This window comes from Nelumbo nucifera, chromosome 7, assembly GCF_055504915.1.
Source record: "Nelumbo nucifera cultivar China Antique chromosome 7, China Antique-T2T, whole genome shotgun sequence".
Taxonomy (NCBI): Eukaryota; Viridiplantae; Streptophyta; class Magnoliopsida; order Proteales; family Nelumbonaceae; genus Nelumbo; species Nelumbo nucifera.
The window spans coordinates 47,756,823-47,779,546 of NC_142655.1; positions in this window are offsets into that span (position 1 = coordinate 47,756,823).

Consider the following 22,724-nt stretch of genomic DNA (forward strand, 5'->3'; position numbering starts at 1 on the left):
ATCTGGGGCACGTTCAGAGTAGGAACCCCATCCGCAGAGAGAGGCATGATGAACTGCCCAATGCACACTGTTGGGACCTGAAGTTACTCCCCGGAAGCATTCATATCTGCGTTGCGTCTGGCGTTGCTGGAGGAAGCCATGGAAACTTAACTTGAAAGGTTTGGTGGAAGAAGGCTTTTCGAAGCGTTTTCCCACAAACGGTGCCAATTGATGATGCGCGACCTGGTCACTCCTAGCTAGAAGTGGCTGCACTCCTAGCTGGCGACGGACGAGATACCTGAAAGGAGGAAGAAGATGAAGGATTCCTGGGGAGCTCTCCCAGCGGGAACACTCCGATGCTTAAGTTAGCGACTGAGTTGGAAGCTGAGAAAGAGAGAGAGAGTTGTAGATAAATAAGAAGGCTTGAGTGATGATCACACAATACCTTTGCCCTGGGGGGTTGGAGTCCTTATATGCCGGTATCCTAACAAATCAGGTACAACCATTTCTCATTCTCTGTTGTAGCCGTTATTTGCCCGGGCTGAGCTGGTGGGTGCAGGTAACCGTTGCAGAGTACGACCTTGTCAAACAAGAGATATCCTTCAGGGTTGGCATGCACGACGCTGCTTGGCGAAAGACGTGGGTGTAGTCTCCAGATTTGGCGGGTACGATTGTCAGATGGGAAATCTTTCTGTGATATGCCAAGCTGCTCTGTAGCGAGCTACCTTGTGTCGAGCTGCTGGTAATGTGCCAAGGTGCTTCTCCCCGAGGCAGGTCTTCGAGGTGGCCTGCTTAGACTTAGACAGGGACGAATTTATTCTAACTTAGGAAGTTGACGAGCTTAACCCGAAGTGCCTTCAGCTCGGGATATTCCTGACTTGGGAGGATCTTAGCTCGGGGTAACAGAGTATTGTCTTGTAGCGAGTTGCCACGCTGGATTGCAGCGGACTGGTCACGCTGAGTTGTCACTTATGTCGAGTCATGTCCACGTGTCTCCTCATGATGAGGTCGAGCCAAGTCACCCTCCATCAGTATCCACATAATTATTTTTTTTTTATTTAGATAATGTTGTATTAGGAGGGCATTCTTTTTTCGGATTTTGAGAGGGGGGAAAGTTGGTCAATGGGATTTTGGTTCCCATTGATCAAGAATCCTATGTTCTTTTTTCAGATTTATGTGAAGACCAATGAAATATTTTTCTGTCTATCAGTGATACCCATCTCCTAGGTGGGTAAATAGCTTTTCCACCTAGCGGGAAAGTTGCCAACACTTGAATAGGATAAAAGTGCCCTTTTTAATAATAGATTTTTATGGCTAAAATGGTCATTTCCTTATTTACATGAGAAATAAAAGAACATGGACAAATACAGTTACCTGGGTAAGTGCATCTATGCGGGTAAATAGCTTGTCGAAAAGTGAATGAGGCCTAGATATTATAAGGGTAAACCCCATTTTTTAGGTTAAAAATATGAATTTAATTGGTAAAGATATTAATAATAAACATAGGGAAAAACCATGAGCAAAACATAAAATTAACACCCTTATATTGGCTATTCTTCCTAGGGAGTAAATTGGGCTAAACTATCAGGCCTACATCATTCCCAAGTAGACCTTTTCTTGTTGTGTTGGTAAGGGTTGGTCTCTTAGACCATGCCTTGTTTTAAGTCTGATAAAAAATGTTTCTATTGAAATAGGTCAACAATATAATATTTTCTAAAACAAATATCAATAGCCGAGAGTATGGAATACATTTGTATACGGTCATATAGTATTCAATTTTCATAAAATGCATGACATTTCTCAAAAAAAAAAAAAAAACTACAGTACATATCCATAAAGGAAAGTGTTGAATTATCCATTTGTTCCTAAATCCTAAAGCAAGGTTTCTAGAGTAAGCCTATAGGCCTATTATCTTTTTGAAGAAAAGTAGTGAAAAATAAAAAATATGACAATAAGGAAGAAGAATGATAGGAACTTGTTAGAATGAAAAAGGTGGTCCAATAGTCGTTGAAGGAATGATGAAGCTTATTTAGAGAAAAGTAAAACATATGAGTACTTTCTGTATTAGTTAGGGCTATCAATGGGTCCATAGAATTGGAATTGACACAACAAGAAATATGAAGGACCCGGTTGGGTCTGACTCGATGAATCCGATTATAATATATATAGATATAAGATTTTTCATTGAAAATTCTCAAATTACAGGACAAATATAAGGAATCTTATATATCTTATCTGCCACCCGATTTTTGAATTTACGGTTTGACCGTCTGGTTTGAATGGATGACCCGTTCTGACAATAAAAATTACAAGCAAAAATTTATGGAATCGTTTTGGCTACCAGTTTTCTGGTCGACGGTTCGAATGGACAGCCCGTTCTAACAATAAAAATTACAAGCAAAAAATTGAGTCTGTGAGGTCTATCAAGTAGTATCATATGTGTTATGTCATTCAAGCGTGTGACTAATATGACCCAAAAATGAAACCGTTTTGAGCATCAGTTTTTGGGTTGACGATTCAACCATCCAATTCGAATGGACAACCCATTTTGACAACAAAAAATAAAAAATAAAAAATAGCCAAAAACTATTGAATGGATCAACAGGTCGTTAACTGATTCAATAGTTTTTGGCCAGGGACTGGGATTGGGGTAAAATGGAACCGGTTGCTTAGATGGTTCCTGGGCTAAAATGTCCGTCTGTTCGAGTCAACGGCGGTTTGAAAACCATGGTTTTTTATGCTTTTGGATTTTCACTATTCAGAGGTTTCTTCTATTGTGAGCTTTATTCGAGCATGTACGGCATGCTCCTTTTTTTTCATTTTCTGCTTTGGTTTTTTTTGTGTTTGGTCTTCTTCAAGATCCTCCAAAATGGTCTAGGGTTTACCACCATTTTATTTCTTCCCTTTTGTTTTTTCTTTGGGTTTTCTTGTGCAATGTTTTTTTCTTTTATTTTCTTACAAGACGATATGCTTTGTCTCTTTCATTGATTGCAAGTATGTTTAGCTCCGTCTCAAAGCGGAAATTTGGACTCAACTTTCTGATTTTTTTCTTTGGTTTTTCTAGTTTGGTGGATTTACCTCCATTTTTTTGTGTTTAAGGTCAATTTGGATTTATCTTTCAAGGTTTTGGAATCCCTTGCAATTTCCACCATTCCCATGACTATGACTATAAATTTATTTTGTCTAATATCGACATCTAGAAAAAATGACTTAGAAATAGAACCATTCTGTCCACTGGTTCCCAGGTCGACAGTTTGACCGTCCAGTTTGAACGAATGGCCCATTCTGACAACAAAAATTAAAAAATAAAAAATGGCAAAAAACAGTTGAACAGGTCGATGAGTCGATGGTTCAACCGCCTAGGTCAACAGGTCATTGATTGATTTAATGGTTTTTGGCCAGGGACCGAGTTTGGAGTAAAACGAAACTGGTTGCTTGGACGGTTCCTGGGGCGAGCGGTCCTACCGTCCGAGTCAACTGGGAGTTCTCGATGTGAAACAAAGGATAGCTATGAAGTAGAACTCAGAACTATCACTATATGATCATGTTCTTTTATATGAGATGATTTGTTGAAGCAATCTTCAAAAAATGAATAAATGATGATCTCTTTTAAGTCTTTATATGAATTTTAAGACTTGAGTATTTATAATTGCAAGTTTCTTATTAAGAATCCATTATCTTTTTAATGTAGCAAATAGCAATGTTACAATTTCATTTCAAAGGCCCCCTCCGCTAGTTAATTTTTTAGGGAAATTGTCTAAAACTCACCATGAGTTGTCAACATTTCTCTTAAACTCACCACAACTTTTCAAAACGTCTAAAACTCACCATGTCAGCCAGTTTTTATTTTCCAAAGCTCACCTTCTGTTAGTGCACCGTTAATGTTTCTTAAAAGAGGTGTCCATGTCAGCATAAATAACAATTTTTATGACCAAATCACCCTTGAATGGCGAGTTAGTGGAAAAAGGGTCTTTTTCATTTTTGTACATTTTTAGTATTTCGTTATAATTTTTAATGTTTTTATAATTTCTGTTTTTTACATTTTTCTATTTTCTACCATCTATAAAATTTCCTGTGTTTTTTGTTATTTATTTGTAATTTCCGTGTTTTTCTATAATTTGTGATGCTTTTTCTATAATTTTTATTTTCTGATTTTGTTTTTCAATTTCTATAGTTTCTATAATTTGAAAATAATTTTTTATTTTGTGTGCAATTTCTATAATTTTTTATTTATTTTTATAATTTCTGTATTTTTATATTTGAAAATATTTTTTTAAACTTTTTCTTTTTTTTTTCATGTCTAAATATTAAAAAATATGTGTATATTTTATATTTTTCTATGAAGGTTGAAATGATTATTAGTCTTTTTAACTTAGACTTTTGAAAAATTGTGGTGAATTTAAGAGAAATGCTAAAAATCGATGGTGAGTTTTTAACTGCAAACAACAATAAAAATACTTTCCTTATAATCCATAAAAAGCCAGTGTTCGAAGGGATTTTTGTATACCAACTTGCATTCAAATTCAAGACACCGTAGCCGTGTCATTGTATAAAGATAATCAGGTTGAATTAATAGTCCAATGACTTTCTCAAGGTTCAAGCTGAGTGGGTTACACTTGCTTGAAGGACACCGCCACCTAGAACCTGCCCTGATCAAATTTATTACTGCGTGTTCACACAATACTGTAGTGACAAGCATGGTGTGGTGAGTGCCTAATGAAGGGATGGGAGATCCATTATATGGACGCCCAAATCTTGCGGAATAAGGTGGGCGAATTTCAAAATTTTTTCTCTCCCTTCAACTGGGAATCGCATTCCCTATTTAGAAAATCATATTTTCAAGGACCAATCTTGAACCATGAACTGAACCAGATCTGAACCAAAAGAAGTAGGAGAGAGGTATACCTGATACTGAGAAATATTATCTCTCAATGGAGGTGTTCACGCCCAAGGAAGGATCCAAAGACTGCTCCCACTGAAGATGGCGTAGTGCAGGATGGAGCAAAATCAACAGTGTTCTCCAAGAACCTGATCCTTCATAAGAATAGCTGGATGGCACGTGAGCACTACTTCCAATCAGTCCTTTCACAAAGGGCTGATATCAAGATCGAATCTTGATCTCTCCCACAAAGCTGGAGATCGAACTGGAGGTCTGGCGGCGGCAGGAAGGAGGCAGCAAGAAAGAGTTTTGCAGAGATTGCAGAAATCTATCTTCTGTGATTTCAGCTCTGAAGACTAGAGACCTTTTTCTCTCTTGTGTTGTCTATGTTGTTTCTAAAGGCTGCCGCCCCCTCCTCTTTATATAGGCTTAAAGGGATCAGCTCCTACCCATTAGGAGCTGTTGATCCAAATCATATTTGGATTAGAAGTCCCTTTAAGTGATAAGGGAGAACCCTTATCTTATCTGTAGATTAGATCAACTCTCTCCTAATCCTATTAGGAGGCTCCTAGTATTTAGATCTAGGACTCTCTGAGTGGATAGGGTCAAGACTCAATCCTATCAACTGATTTAATCCCAGATCTGCCCCTCATTTAAACTGATCAAACCAGCCTAGTTCGAAATGGGCTTTAAGCCCATTAAGGTTGTGTGCTCACTTAGCCTTCCAAACTGCTGCCCAGTTGGGCTTCCTTGTATGGCGTGGGACCCAAACATTGATCTACACATCAGCCACATGGGTTCGGCCCAACCTTTGTTACAAGGCCTGGCCGAATACACTACTATGGACAGTGCACCCCCTAAAACCCATCAAATGGGCTCTATGGGCCCAACACTTACCCTAAGTGGTCCCTGGGCCAAGCTACCTTGTAACACCCAGGGAGTGCGGGCAGATGCAAGATTAGCCCATAAGGTATTACCCTCAATGGTCTTACACTTAACCTCTCAGCCCTTAATGATCAAACACTGCCCGACAAGAGAAGACCTCTCCCTTGGCTGCAAGGAACAGTGTTGCACTCTCTGCTTATATGGATCCCGAGAATTAAAACCTTTTGCAAACATTTTAAAAACCATAATATATATACTTTTATATCTCATATAAAATATACTTTTCAAAACAAATCTCAACGATTGAAATCGGCTGCCGGCAGTCTTGGTTTCCATCAGCGAGGGTGCATCCCCGATCATTACCTTTGTCCGACAAAGGGGCTGATCCTGTCACTATGATCACCCACTCAGATGAATTCTCAGATTGTCCCAACATAACCAGGTTTTGACTCCCGCTAAGGATCTCATTGAATGGTACCTCAAAGATAGCCTAATCCGACACCTAGTGCAGTATCATAATCGAGTCTAGGGGTCGGGTGTAACTTTCTAGTTTTGCCCATTAATCTCCAAGGTCCAGGGCAATACTGGAAATCTGGTCCAGTTCAAAGATTCAATTAATCCTACACTATATGTGCCTAGGGTCTCACCCTGGCAGCTGAGATAGGCCACCCCAACCGACTTGGTGGCACAATAGTGTCAGCCTTATCAGGATATGTCTCCCCAGACCGACGCACTGGCTGTGAACATTCTAAACTAACACGAGTCTCATTAAGTGTCCAGTTTAAGGGTATTACACAGAAACATACCAAGGGAACATGAATCAAATATGTACTTTTATTCATTTACAATAAACTCATAATGTACATCATTCTGATTGGCTAAGGGCATACAAAACTATCTAACACCTGAACAACCTCACTGTGATCACCTGAAAGGTGTCAAACACTAATCCATTTATTCCTACTATAAATACCCAACCATTCTGTTCCTCTCGCCGCTTCACCTCAATTCGTCAATAGATAATCTCTTTCCTGTCTCAACAACTTGTACACAATGGCCAAGTCTTCTCTGTTTTCTGTTTGTCTTTGCCTTTTTGTATTGTGTCATGTTTGTTTAGCTAGCTCAGATGTGGCAGCGACAATGGCAAGGCCAGTCCCCAACACAACGCCGGTCCAGGGGAAGAGAACAAAACAGGTGCCGAGTTGAGAACTTGGACGCCCTCGAACCTACTCTCCGGAGAACAACCAATTTCAGTGTGCTGGTGTTGCTGCTGCTCGTGTTACTATCCAACCCAAGGGCCTCTCTTTGCCCTCGTATTACAATGCACACAGACTCATATATATTGTTGAAGGCAAGCTATCTCCATCTCTTCCTGCTGATTTAAAACCATATGCATCTTCGTTACTATTCCAGTTTCGAATCCATACTTTCATGTGCTGTGACTAATGAGCCTCTGATCCATGCACAGGGAAGGGAGTTTTAGGGTTATCCATTCCTGGTTGCCCGGAAACATTTCAATCCTTCCAGCAATCTCAACAATCCAAAGAAGAAGAAGAAGAAGATAGAAGCCGGAGATTCCAGGATCAGCATCAGAAGATCAGATTCGTGAAACAAGGAGACAGAACATTGAAAAACCGAAGCATGCTGATTTCTACAGTCCATATGGAGGACGAGTCACCATCCTCAATAGTCAAAATCTCCCAATTCTCTTGACCCTCCAACTCAGTGCTGAGAGAGGAACTCTCTACCAGGTTACAATAAGCTTCTCCCTCTTTTTCATTACTGATCACTCTATCGTATGTGTGTGTTTTTCTTCTTCTTAATTAGTTGGATTAATTAATTGTTGAATTGTGGCCTCGGTAATTTGCATAGAATGCTATGTTGTCCCCTCACTGGAACACCAATGCACACGGCATCATCTATGTTCTTAGTGGAGATGCTCGGGTTCAAGTTATTGATAACTCTGGACAAACAGTCTACAATGACCAGCTTCGTCGTGATCAACTCTTGATACTTCCACAAAACTTTGCCATAGCTATACAAGCTGGAGAGAATGGCTTCGAATGGGTATCATTCAAGACTAATGACAATGAAATGGTAAGCACTCTTGCCGGGAGAAATTCAGTCATTCGTGCCATGCCTAGAGGTGCTTACCAACTCATACCAGATTTCCAGAGAGGAAGCTAGGAGGTTGAAGTTGAATAGACAGGATGTTGGAAAAAGTGAAATGGGGTCACTATAACTTTGGAGGAGAAGCTCTGAGGCGCGTCTGAAGACACTGTCTTTAGAATGTTATTTGCCCCCACTCAGTTTCACTGAGTTTGCTGTTGGGTTAAAGGCAAATCTGTTCCCAGGATACAACAGAGCCTTGGGCGAGAATCTACAACCAACAAATTTGATGAATTTCCAGAGAAACTTTCTGTGAGACTGTAGCAGACTAGACTGAGAGAGAGAGAGAGAGAAGGTGGATTTCGAAAATGTGTGTTTAGAAGTCTGATTCATGTTCCTTAAATAGTTTATGAAGAGGTATAAAGAAAAAGTAGGTGCTGGTTCAGAGAAGGCACCTTGAAGTGCGAGTAAAGTGTGCCTCATTGCGTCGCACACACGCGTGCACATGTGTGCGCGTGCGTTGCACGGTATCAAACCCCCATACTCTCCTCTACTTTTTCTAAGGAGTGTAAATCAACTCCTATTAAAATACTAAAACCAAAGCTTATAATTTTCCAATGTGGGACAAGTTCAAAGAGAAAAGCTAATATTTCAATCAAGTGTGCAGGTGCAATTTCTCATGTAATTGACCAATCAAACCCATTGGATTTAATCTCTTATGAGATTAGAATCCAACACAGAAAACACGGGTCTTGTTTTCAAGGTCTAGTTCAACTACTTTGATGTGAAATAAGAGACCAACTAAAGTCAGGTAGGTTGAAGTTCAATAGATAGTGAATGGATTAGCCTATGCGTGAGCTTTGTGTTAAGATCCATAATAAATATGAATTTGCCCCATGCAGATTTCCCATTCGTGAATGGCATCAATTCCGAGCTGGCACCTATTCCCTACAAATTCTGACCGTGGGCTGATTGGTAATAAATAAAGTACAAATTAAATTCCTCAACTTTTGAAAATAGGGATCCAGTGTCCCTTTTGGAAAGTTTTCATGCCTTGCTGATGCGTTGCAAGGTGGGTCCGGATGTAGTAGGCACGTTAGGTAAACACAATGAGTGAGCACCTAATAGCTGTGTAAATGAGTGAGCACCTAATAGTTATGTGTCACATGCTCCAGTTAATGTGCCTTTCATCCAAACGTTTTGGTTCCATTAGACAAAAATTATCCATTTTATTGTCTTTATCAAAATAATTTAAAAATAAAAAACAATATAAAAAGAAAATTTAAATGAGTCCCAACTCCCAACATTTTTAGATTTTCCTTTATTATTGTTTTTATTTTTAATTATTTTGACAAAGATAATAAAATAATGGATGTTTTTTGTCTAATGGAACAAAAACGTTTGGTTGAAAGGCACATTAACTGGGGCATGTGTCACACAACTATTACGTCCTCATTCATTGTGCTTACCTAACCTGCCTACAACATCCGGGGTAGGCCCTTTCAGTGAAGCTAGTATTATATTATATTATATTATATAGATCAGGTTGGGTTTGATTCGGTTCAGGATTGTGTGGAACAGTTTTATACATATAATAATTGGGACATTATATTAGGACCCAAAACCGACCAATCGGTCCTGGTTCCTGGGATCCAAAACCGACCAATCGGTCCGTGTTCCTGGGACCTGAAACTGACTAATCGGTTCGGGTACATTGGGTCCATTGGGTATATACTTTCATACAATATTTTTGAACCATCGTTGACCCGGATGGTCGGACTGTTCGGCCCAGAAACTATCTAAGCAACCGGTTCCATTTGACCTCTAACCTGTTCTTGGGTAAAAACTGTTGATTCTGTCAAAAAACCTCTGACCCGGGCTGTCGATCTGTAGACTCGTTTGACCCAGACAACGGTTCAAAATTTTAAGTGGTTGTAGAGAAGAAAAATAGAGGACCTCAGATCTGAGATCTAGTCTGAGACACGATCTCAGATTTGAGATCCAGGAGAGAAGAAGGAAGAAGAAGTGGAGGAGGAAGAGGAGGAGGAGGAGAAGAAGAAACATTGCAGAAATCAATCTCAGATCTGAGATCCGAGAACTCAGATCTCAAATCTCAAATCTCAGATCTCTGTTGCTGCCGCCTCACCGTCGCCATTGCCATTATCGTCGCCGGTGGACATCGAACTATCATTCTGTTCCTTCTTCTTCCCTCCTTCCCTCCTTCCCTCCTTCCTTTCCTTTCTTTCATTTTCTTTTTTTCCTTTCTCTTTCTTTCTTTCTTTCTTTAAACTTTCTTTTTTTTCTTTCTCAGCCGGCATTAGTCTATCAGTCTCTTCTCCATTCTCCGTTCTCATATCAACATAAATATTTATTGTCCTAATGCAAAGTTGCAAACCATCCGAACCGTTCAACCTGGATGGTCAAACCGCTGAACTGGAAACCGGTAGGGGTTGTTTTTTAAAACCTTGCTTTCATATGTTGTATAAAGGGGTTTAGAAAGGAAAGATAATTTAGCAAAAGGTTTTCTTGGTAATATATATAGAAGAATGTGACAGTCGCAAGATGGTAATTATGTGGGAAATTTGCTTTAGTTGTAGGGAAAAAAATAGGGAAGGGATTGGGAGAGGCAAATCTGAAGAAACTAGATGGAAACACATTAGATGCAAGTGAAATGGATCAATGATGCGATAGTTTGAAGGCACTTTTAGTTCCCTTAACCACTATATAGAACGATAGTATTACCAACAACCACTATATATTTAAGATGCAAATGAAGTGGATCAATGATGTGATAGTTGGAAGGTTCATTTAGATCCCTCAATCACTATAAAGAACAATAAACAATATTACTAATATGGCTGTAATTGACCACTCCGTCCAATGACGACAAATTGCACATCCCAAGGGCAATTTTATCATCTCAACCTCATCTAAGGGCACAACTATAACTTCTAGGGGTGATAACTGTAATTGCATTTATTATATGGTCTGATTCTCTCCTGGTGTATTAACGATTCAGTCGCTAACCTCTCACCCCAGTAAAAGTCCTATTCATGACCTTGATTCAAGGGACCATTACCTCTTGCCCACTATTGGGCTCTTGGGCAACTCCAACTATAAAAGGGCATCGTAGTCAAAGGTATCATCTCTTATGCATACTTAAGCTTTCACCTCTCTTGCTTATCGTGACCTTGGCTATCCTACAATCCTCGGCTAACTTGACTGCCAAAGTCATACTTAAGCTTTCATCTCACCTTGGCTATCCTACAACCCTCGGCTAACTTGACTGTCAAAGTCGTTGTCCCTACGATCACATCAGGGCCTCTAATGTCTTTTGACTCTTGTAAGTGGGACCTTCAACTACTTCACCTTGGAAGTGACCAAGTTTCCTTCAACCCCAAATTTGGTAGCAATAATTAGTGCTGTCTGTGGGAATGATTTACCAAAGACTTCCCACTAACACTCTATCTTTAACACTTACAACAAATGGCTGATCACTAGGACAACATCCTTGTTTCTCATCAAAATTTGGTCATGCAGGATCAGTTTAACGTAGTGCTCAAATGATTGGACTACTTGGCTAATTAGCTTAACAACCTATAGTACCTAACAGGAGGCCTTCCATAGAATGGCCGATCCATCGACGTGTAGGATCACCATGGTAGGAGATCTTCCCACCTCTCCATCAACCAACAGTTAGGAGGGCAGGCTGGAGAGGAGCCCTTCAGAATTAGTAAGCATCAGCTGTTGAGAAAGCCGATGCCACACTAACTCCTTTGGGCATTACTCGAGTTGAGGCATCGAACGTGAAGCCTCCTGCCATCACAGTGTCTTGGATGACCGTAGAGGACGCCCAATAGACCAAGTAGCCTCCAACCACAACAGAAATGAGGATGAACGTGCTGGCCACCACAACCCTCCTCACCAACAAGGAACTGGTCGATGTCGTGCTTTTCATCCCCAAGTCTCTGACCTTCGTGAGCATCTCAACAACTGTCGGGCTCATAGAAACCAAGACCGAATTAACTCAGAGTTTTCTCAAACCACCATGCCCTTTCTCAGGTAAGGGAAATGCCTGATCAAGATGATGTCCCTTTACCTCTAGAAGATCGCTTCTATGTGGACATCTTGACACAAATTGGTGCCATGCAGGATGAGATCAAGCAAGTGAAAGAAGGTAGAGCTGACGCCTCTACTAGCCAACCAACCTCGGCTAGTCATATGAAAGCCTTCACTCTCCATCACCTTGGAGCTGCTTCCCCAGAATTTCAAGGCACCTACCCTGGAAACCTACGATAGCACAACGGACCTAGAGGACCATTTGGAAATCTTTTGAGCCATTATGCTCCAACACAGGTACTCCAATGCCCTGATAAATAGGGCATTCAAGGCCACGTTCAAAGGGGCTGCTCAAAGATGGTTCTTGGGCCTCGTCCCACGGTCCATTAGTTCTAGGGACTTGCTCATGGATCTCTTCTTGGCATATTTTGTAAGTAGTCAATGGTACCAAAAGATTGTGATCGCCGTCATGGCGATGAAACAAAAATGTGTAGAATCTCTTTGGAGTTATATGCATTGCTTCAATGAGGAGGAGCATGAAGTCAAAAAGACCTTGACCCATCAGTGTCCATGGCTACCACCATCAATGACTTTCGTGCGTCTCCCTTCAGCTGGTCCATCTTTAAGAAACTGCCTCGCAACAAGGCTGGGTTTCTTCAGAGAGTACAAAAGTACATCGACGCTGAAGAGATCAAAGCTAGCCAGCGTCCGTTGATGCCAGAGACCTCGGACAATGAAAGAAAAGATAGAAACAAGTTTGCCAATAGCCCAAGCAACAGAACAAAGAGAAGAAGTCGCCTACATTCAAAACCTCCTGAACCTATATCCTCATGTAGGTTGGCAAATAGGAGTATATGAAGTGGTTGGCCAAGCTAAAATAGAACCCCAGGAGGGGCAATCAAAAAAAGTTTTGCAAGTACCGTAGCACAGACAATGACATTAAAGATTGCTATGAGTTGAAGAATGAGATAGAGTCCCTTATCTGACAGGGATATTTGAAAGATTGCATCAATTGTGTGATCCCGAAAGGGTTGGCCTCGACCTCAGCCAACCCTGAAGCTAATTGACCCCTTACAGGGGTCATTAATGTAATTTCAGGTGGATCAACATCAGGAGGTAAAAGCACCTCTGCCCAAAAGACCTATGCTCAATAACTACAAGTTGAATATAGGTCGCCAATGAAACAAAAGTTGGAAGATGTCAAACCTTCTTTGATGATGACTTGAGAGGGGTCTATGCTCCTCATGATGATGCACTGGTGGTCTCTCTGATAATTGCCAACTATGAGGTTAGAAGGATCTTTATAGACATTAGCTCCCTAGTCGATATCTTATTCTATGAAGCCTTCGAGAAGGTGCAAGTTGATCTGTCTAAGGTAGCCGTAAAACTGGAAGGGAAGATCACCATGCCTCCTACGGTAGGGGCGGAGCCTTAACACATCACTCGGATGACCAAGTTCTTGGTCAGAAAACATAGCTCATCATACAATGTGATCCTCGACTAGTCAACCCTCCATGCCTTGGTGGTGGTATCATCGTACCACCTTGCTATGAAGTTCCCCATGGAATGTAGTGTTGGATTAGTTCGGGATAACCAATAGGCTACCAGACAATGCTATGTTGTGGTGCTAAAAGGCAAAAATAAGGAAACCTTGTTGGTATAAGGGCTCGACCTCAAGGATGAACATGTCGACCAAGGTTAACCTTTGGAAAATCTCATCACCGTTCCCCTAGATGAGGCTCAACTTGAAAAACTATACAAGTTGGGTCTCTCCTCCCTCAAGGCACCCTTTCCGAATTGGTAAGTTTCCTCAAAGCCAACACCGACATTTTTTCTTGGTTTGTCACTAATATTCTAGGAATTGAACCTTTGGTCATTACTCATAGGTTGAGTGTGGACCTAAGCTGTAAGACGGTTTAGCAAAAGAAGAAGAATTTTGCACTAGAACATTGGAAAGCGATTAGAGAGGAGGTGGACAAGTTACTCAATGCTGACTTCATAAGAGAGGTACATTAACCTGAATGGCTATCTATTGTGGTTATGGTTAGGAAGGCTAATGAGAAATGAAGCATATGTATTGATTTCATAGACCTTAATAAGGCTTACCCCAAAAATAGATTTACCTTACCAAGTATAGACCGTCTCATCTACACCACATTGGGATATGAACTCCTTACCTTCATGGATGCCTTCTCTGGTTATAATTAGATCAGGATGCACCCCGATGATGAAGAAAATAGTCTTTTATCACTAAGTACAACACCTACTACTACAAGGTGATGCCATTTAGACTAAAAAATGTTGGTGCCACCTATTAGCGACTAGTAAATAAGGTATTCAAAGAACAGATTGGCCATAATGTCAAGGCCTATGTTGATGACATGGTTGTCAAGAATCTTAAGGCTAACCAAGACATCACCAACCTCAATGAGGTCTTTGGCGTACTATAGAAATACAAGATGAAATTGAACACCACAAAGTGTGCCTTTAGGGTGACCTCAAGTAAGTTCCATAGCTTCATATTCACCCAACAAGGCATTAAGCCTAATCCTAACAAAATTCAGGCCATCCTCAACATGGAACCTTCGTGGCCAGTCAAGGAGACCCAGAAATGCACAAACTGCATATCAGTTGATTCATGTCTCGATCGGTCAACAGGTGCCTACCCTTCTTCTGGTCCATCAAGAAACTGAAAGACTTCTAGTGGATAGAAGACTGTTAGAAATCCTTTAATGAGTTGAAGACATATCTAACATAACCACCACTATTGAGTCAACAAAACTTAGGGGAAAAGCTCTACTTGTACCTATCTATAGGTGACAAAGCACTCTACATCGAGTACCTTGCATGAAGAATGCCCAGGCCAATGCCCTTTCCAAGCTTGCCAACTCTACGGGGACGGACCTCAGTTGAACTATTTATGTAGAAGAATTGGCACACCTGAGCATTGAGGAGAAGCTGGTGTGCCCAATTCAAACTGAACCCAATTGGATGGACCCAATCCTCGCTTTCCTATGGCACAAGTAGCTACCCGAAGACAAGAATGAAGCTAAAAAAGTTAGACGACAATCAGCTCAGTATGATTTATTATAGGACAAGCTATTTAGGAGATTTTTCACATTGCCCTACCTTAGATGCCTACTTCCAAACGAGGGGAACTATGTCCTAAGGGAGATATATGAAGGCCTCTATGACAACCATCTGGGGAGTAGGGCCCTCGCACAAAAGGATCTTAGACAAGGATACTACTAGCCTTCCATGAGAAAGGATGTGACTCAGCTAGTCTATAAATGTGATCGGTGTCAATGGTATTCCAACATATCTCATCATCGTACCATGATTGATCCTCTCCAGCCTGCCTTTCGGTTTCCACCATAGTGACCTCTTGCTCGTCAGCTTGAGGGAGAGCATTGTCGTCTTGGATCTTTGTTCGTGCATTGACCTCAATGGTGCCCACCACTTCATTCGTCTTCTGGGCCTCATCCTCCTTAGTGGTGGTGAAAATGGCTAACTTGTCAACATCGAAGTTTAGAACAACTTTCAACACCTAGACCTTGTAATCCTCCATCCCCTCCAAGTACAATATACTGTTGAAGTCAGCCAACTCCTTCTTGTACTTCATCGAGGCCTTATATTCCTCGCTGGTCTTGGTCGAGGCTTCCTCAAGCTTCCTTTCCATGGATCAGATGGCTACCTTCAACTCCTTAATAAGGTCATCCTTTGTGGAAACTTTGGCCTCAACTTTCTTATGGTGCTCCTTAGCATCCCACACTTTTTCCTTAGCACTTCGCACTTTGGCCTCAGCCTCGTCCCATACAACTTGCAGTTATGCCTAGGCCTTAGCAGCCTCACACTTCAACCACTCCACATTGGCCCATACTTGCTTCTGTGTTTGGAACTGGACCTCTATCTTGTCATAGAGGCCCATGGAGACTAAAGTCATTTACAAAACAAGCAAGTTAGAATGAAGGGTCATCAAAAGCACTAATCGAAGCACATAAGTACAACACTTAACTCGGTCACCTTGTCTAGTAGCATCTCTTGGACAGTGGGATGTGACTCCTAGGTCCATTCCTGTTGATCCCCATGATGGACAATCCCCATAATCAGTTGGCGACTGATGCCCTCTTTCAACAGGTTATCAGATTCCTTTATCGTCCAAGCAAGATGGTAGATGTCCCATCAGATCAATGGCTCTTTGTCCTGGCAGTGGCATAAGGCCCTTTATTTTGATGCTCCTTCGTAGCCATCCTCTTTGGGGGATTGGTGTCCTTTGCCCCCTCAATGGGCCTCTTTTGTGAAACAACCTTCTTTTGAGCAGCATCGGCCTTACCCTTCTTCCTGACAGACTTGTCTTCAGCACGTCTCCTCGGTGTACCTTCAACTGCAGCCCCTTTTTCATTGTTCTTGATTTCTTAGTAGCTTACTATAGAAGCATCGCCTTCTATAACTAGCCCACCTTGGTTAATAAAAATGAGAGCTAAATTTTACATGGTAACAAACAACGGAGTTGTCCCTACCTAGGGGGCCAGGACTAAGGCCAACCTTCACCAAGGCCTCTTCCATTAAGGGCCTGACATGGATCATCCCGCTTAGCTGAAGCCGATTCAACAACACCTTCTCATCACTACAAGGTGGTTTTATCCTTTCAGCCACTTTGTTAGGGTTTCCCTAGTCGGATCTGAAGGGCCAACCCTTAGGACACTTCATGAAGAAGAACGTCCTATTCTAGTTTTGTATAGACAAAGGGTTATCCACCATCTAACCCTGTCGGCCTTAAAAATACCATAACTCCTCGCCTTCAGGGTTCTTCATCAAGGCAAACAAGTTCCTAAAGAGGTTCACCATCATTGGAGCCCTTTGGTTATGGGCCACAATGAGGACAACAATGATGGTCCTAACTACATTAGGAGCAATCTAGCAGAGAGAAATCCTGTATTGGTTCAATAGGTCCGATATGAGGGGATGCAATGGAAAGTGAAGGCCAAACTGCAAGTAGTGCTCATGGATGCACAACTCAGCCTCCTTGCATTGGCACAACCTATTGCCAACCCGAGGCACTCTACCCCTATAGTTCTCGGGTATAAATTAATTCTCAGCGAGTTTCATAATATCTTCTTGATGGAGGACACCTTCTAAATCATTGCACATGGACGTTCAGGCCTCTCACCTTGTCATTTGGCCTCGTCCTCTCCTTATTTGGCCTCTTCTTCGGCCTCTCCTCCCTCATCCATCGGGTACACCACTAAGGCACCACCTGGAGCATCATCTCTTGAAGGCACCCCTATGGAATCACCAAGATCATCACCCATCGACCTTGTTGACCTGGTGTTTTCATCTACAGAAGACTCACTTCCCTAGTCACACTTGGCCCAGTGAGCTGCAACCCTCCTCTATAGAGCTTCCACCTTGGAAGGCTGAGAGGAGCTCTCAGAGTCAGTACTAGTCTCATGAGAAGTGGAACTACTACTAGGTGGGGTTTAATAAGGGATGTCATAAGCGTCACACCTAGAACCCAAAGTGGACATGACGAGGTTGAAGTTTTACCTAAATAAGGAGAAGAAACGATGACTTGAAAGAAATGAATGGGAGTAGAATGCTAGTCAAGGTGATCTAGAAGCTCCAAGAAATAACACGATCACCAAATGGTGAGCTTCCCCTCCTCCTCTCCTCTCCTTTTAAAGAAAAATGGATGGTCCAAATTCTCTCCATCCAACGGTCACCAACACGTTGCCTCCACTTCCCGCACCGACGGCCACCATAAAGCACTGACCTCGGAATACCAAACAATGCCAAGAGGCCTGGTCCTAGTTTTCCCAAACTCATTGGGCTAGGCCCCACCAAACCGATGCATCTACTCATCTCGGGTCACAACTATTGCCAATAGATAAATGCGCCTCCCAAGCAACACCCTTTGTTGATGATTGAAAATTTAGAAAATTATCAAGCTTCCTTCTGTTCCCATCGGCTAATGTTGATGCCTAGGGGTGGATTCAAGTCGAGCCGAGCTGAATAGTATGAAGCTCGAGCTCGGCTTGCCAAGGTTATATAAGGCTCTAGTCAAAGACTCATAAGCTCAAGCTCGGCTCTGCTTGAGCTTGATTTGAGGAAAAATATTCTATAAAAATAAAAAATTATATATAAAAAATAAATTTTTTTATTTGATATATAAAAAATATTTTTTTATATGATTTTTTCCCTACGTATTAATGATGAGGTAACGCTCAGCTGCTAACCTCTCACCCTACTAACTATTGCATTCATGACCTTGATTCATGGGACCATTACCTCTCGTCTATTGCTGGGCTCCTGGGTGACTCCGACTATAAAAGGGCACCATAGCCTAAGGTATCATCTCTTACACATACATAAGCTTTTAGCTCTCTTGCTTATTGTGACCTCAGCTGTCCTACAACCCTCAGCTAACCTGACCATCAGATTCCTCACCCTTGGGACCATATCCTAGGGCCTCTGACGTCTTTTGAGTCTTGTAGGTTGGACCCTTGGCTACTTCACCTTGGAAGTGACCAAGCTGCCCTTGGCCCCAGATTTGGCAACAACAATTACCATCAACCACTATATATTTTTATATAAAACATCTTAAATAGAAGTCACATGTAAATTGATACCATTGATTCTAAAGTGATCGATGTTTATCCCTTCAAAACAAGGATTAAAGATAATTAAATAAGAAGTTTGATCCATTAATTAGATAGGAGCATTATTAGGCTTATTGGGGGTGTCTTCTTAAGGTAGAAGTTTGTAATGGGGAATAAAAACGGGTAATAGGAGTGGGTAGTAGGCTCTTGCCTATATGGGATGTTAGGCACATTCGTGTGACCATGTACTAAAACTTTTCCTAAAAACAAATAAACTTGACCATATACTAATAAAAAAGGCAATTTGCCCATTCTTAGGGGTAGTTGTTTGATGAAGTGTGCAAAGAAATATGCTTTTGGAAGGATTAATTTTGGGGTGGATTTGAGTAGACCTGTTACTTAACCAATAACAAATTCTACAGGTCTGGTGGGGGTTATGTTAGACAGTTATGCCCTTAGCTCTAATCAGATTGATGTATCTTTTGACATTTATTGTAAATGAATAAAGTACATAATTGATTCATGTCATTGTGGTATGCTTCTATGTAATACCCTTAAACTAGACACTTATAAGACTCGTGTTAGTTTAAAATCTTTACAGCCGTTGAATAGATCTGGGGAGATTTATACTGCCAAGGCTGACACTGATGTGCCACCAAGTTGGTTAGGGTGGCTTGTCTCAACTGCCAGGGTGAGACCCGAGGTACATGCAGTGTGGGTTTTCTTGAAACCCTAAATTGGACCAAATTCTAGTATTGCCCTGGACATTGGAGATAGATGGGCAAAACTGGAATGCTACACTTGACCCCTAGACTTGGCTATAATACTGCAGTAGGTGTTGGATTGGGCTGTCTTTGATATGCCAATCAGTAAGATCCTTAGAGGGGGGCAAAACCTGGGTATATTGGGACAGTCCGAGAGTTCAACTGAGTGGGTGATCATAGTGACAGGATCAGCCCCTTTGTCGGACAAAGTGGATGATTGGGGAATCCACTCTCTTTGATGGAAACCTAAATTGCCGATAGTTGACTTCAAACGTTGAAATTTGTTTTTGCAAAATATATTTATATAGATATATACTTATATATATATATTATGGTTTCAAAATGTTTGCAAAAGGTTTTAATTCCCGGAATCCATGTGAGTATAGAGTGCAACACTGTACCTTGCAGCTAAGGGAGGGGTCCTCTCTTGTCGGGCAATGCTTGATCGTTATGGGCTAAGAGGTTATGTGTAAGACCATTAAGGGTAATACCTGATGGGCTAATCTTGCATCGGTCCATAGTTCTTGGGTTTTCATAAGGTGGTTGAATCCAAGAACCATTTAGTGTAAATGTTGGGCCCATTAGGAGCCCATGGTGATGTATTCAGGAGTTCATTGTCTCCTACAGTGAATTTGGCCAGACCTTGTAACAAAGGCTGGACTGAACACATGTAGTTGATGTGTCAATCGATATAAGAGTTCCACGCCATACAAAAAGAGCCAACTGGGCTTAAGCTAGTTAATTAAAAGGGGCATCATCTGATTTATAATCTAATTAGGATTAGCTGAAGGATAAGATAAGTCTTATCTATTTAAGAGTCCAGATCCAAATATCAGATTTGGATCAAGAAACTCTCTCCTAATTGAAGGGATGGGAGATCCATCATATGGATGGCCGAACCCTACAAGAAGGTTGGGCGAAATTTAAAAAATATCTTGTTCTCCCATCCAAGAATCGCATTGCCTATTTTAGAAAACTGCATTTTATGGGGGGAAGCACTTTGTTAAAAGCTAATGCACCCTTAAACCTGTGGGGGGAAGCATCCCTAACAACTTGCCATTTACATAACAGAATTGTTTCTAGAGTTAATAACAAATGCCCATATGAATTATGGATAGGAAGAAAGCCTAATTTAACATATCTAAAAGTATGAGGGTGCTTAGAGCTAAGAAAAGAATGTTTGTTGGATATGCAGAGCATAGCAAGGCCTATAGGCTTCTAGACTTAGAATCCAACATAATAATTGAAACTAGAGATGTTGAATTCTTTGAAAATAAATTGTGTTCTGAATCTACAAAAAATAACAGAGAAACTCAGTTCTCAATACCTGTTGATAATAATGAGATTGAAAGAAAAAATGACACAACTATAATACCTACAATAGGACTTAGAAGAAGTCAAAGACAAAGAACAGAGAAACACTTAGGTTCATATTTTATCTCTACTCAGTCAATTGTATTTTTGGTTGAGGCTGATAGAGAGAAGATTTTAAATAAGATACCTATTGTCCTAAACATTGAAAATGATCAAAAAATCTGTAACAAGGCCATGACCTCTAGAGATGCTGCCTTTTGAAAGGAAGCTATAAATGATGAAATTGATTCAATAATGTCAAATAACACATGGGTACTAGTAGATCTGCCGCCATGATCAAAACCAATAAAATGTAAATGGGTGTTTAGAAGAAAATACAACACTGATGGAACTGTACAAATTTTTAAGGCTAGATTGGTAGCCAAAGGATTTAGTCAAAAGGAAGGGATTGATTACTTTGACACCTATGCACCAGTGGCTAGAACAACTTCCATTGGAACACTCATAGAATTAGCATCCATTTATCACTTATCTGTTCACCAAATGGATGTTAAAACCGCTTTCTTAAATGGTGATTTAAATGAAAAGGTTTATATGGAACAAATAGAAGGATTTGTTCTTCCTGGAAATGAGAAGAAAGTCTGTAAACTGGTTAAATCACTATATGGATTAAAACAGGGACCTAAACAGTGACATGAGAAATTTGATTCTTGCATTCTAGTTTTTGGCTTTAAACATAATAGTACTGATAGATGCATCTATCAAAATTCACTGAAAATAATGGAGTAATTGTATGTCTTTATGTTGATGATATGCTTATTGTGGGTACAAATATGGTTGGCATAAATGAAACTAAAAACTACTTATCCTCTGTCTTCAAGATGAAAGATTTAGGAGAAGTAGATACCATCTTGGGAATAAAAGTTAAAAAACATAGTAGGGGCTATGCATTAAGCCAATCACATTATATTGAGAAAATACTTGAAAAATTTAAGCATTTAGGGTTTAAAGAATATAACACACCATATGATTCTAGTATAAAGCTAGTAGAAAATACTGGTAGAGTAATTGCACAACTTGAGTATACTAGTGCAGTAGGAAGCTTGATGTATGCTATGCTTTGTACCAGACCCGATATTGCATTTGCAGTAAGTAAATTTAGTTGGTTTACAAGTAACCCCGGTGCAGAGCACTGGAAGGCAATTGAGAGAGTTATTGGGTATCTCAAGAGAACCTTGGAACTTGGCTTGTTTTATTGTGATTATCCAACTGTACTAGAAGGGTACACTAAAACAAGTTGGATTACCGGTAATGGAGATAACAAGTCCACATCTTGATGGATTTTCGTCCTTGGTGGGGGTGCAATCTCTTGGGCATCAAAGAGACAAACTTGTATATCTCACTCGACCATGGAATCCGAATTCATAGCCTTAGCGGCTGCTGGAAAAAATGCTGAATGGATAAGGAATTTATTATTGGATATAAAACTTTGGCGTAGTCCTATGCCTCCAATTTCCATTTACTGTGATAGTGAGGCAACTCTGTTAAGGGCCTATAGCGGTACCTACAATGGTAAGTCTAAGACATGAATTTGTTAGGCAACTGATTCAAGATGGAGTCATTACTATAACCTATGTGAGGTCAAGTAAAAACTTGGCTGATCCTCTTACCAAGGTCTTGGCCAGAGAATTGGTAAGAATGACAAGTAAAGAGATGGGATTAAAACCCTTTACTTAGTCACCTGTAATGGTAACCCAACCTGAACTGAAAAACCATCAGTATTGGGTTTAATGGGTAACAACAAGTTATAGCAATGTGACTGTTAGCACTGATATTGAGAAATTTTCCCATCACAACATAAATAGTATTGTCCGTTATGATGAGAGGTTGAGATAAACTCTTAATGAAGTTCTGAAATGTGTCAAATAATAGAACACATAGTGGAACTTCACCTTTGTGAACATAAAAGTTGTGTCGTTTCTCATGAGGGTTTGGGTTTGCTCTCGGGATTGTTCATGAAACCAGGAAAGAAGCACATGGCCATAACAGTACTGAGCAAAACTTGAAACTCTTGCAGAGACTGGACATTTTTGTGTGTATAGGTGTCTTTGGTTTGTCTTGAGAGTAATTGGTTTA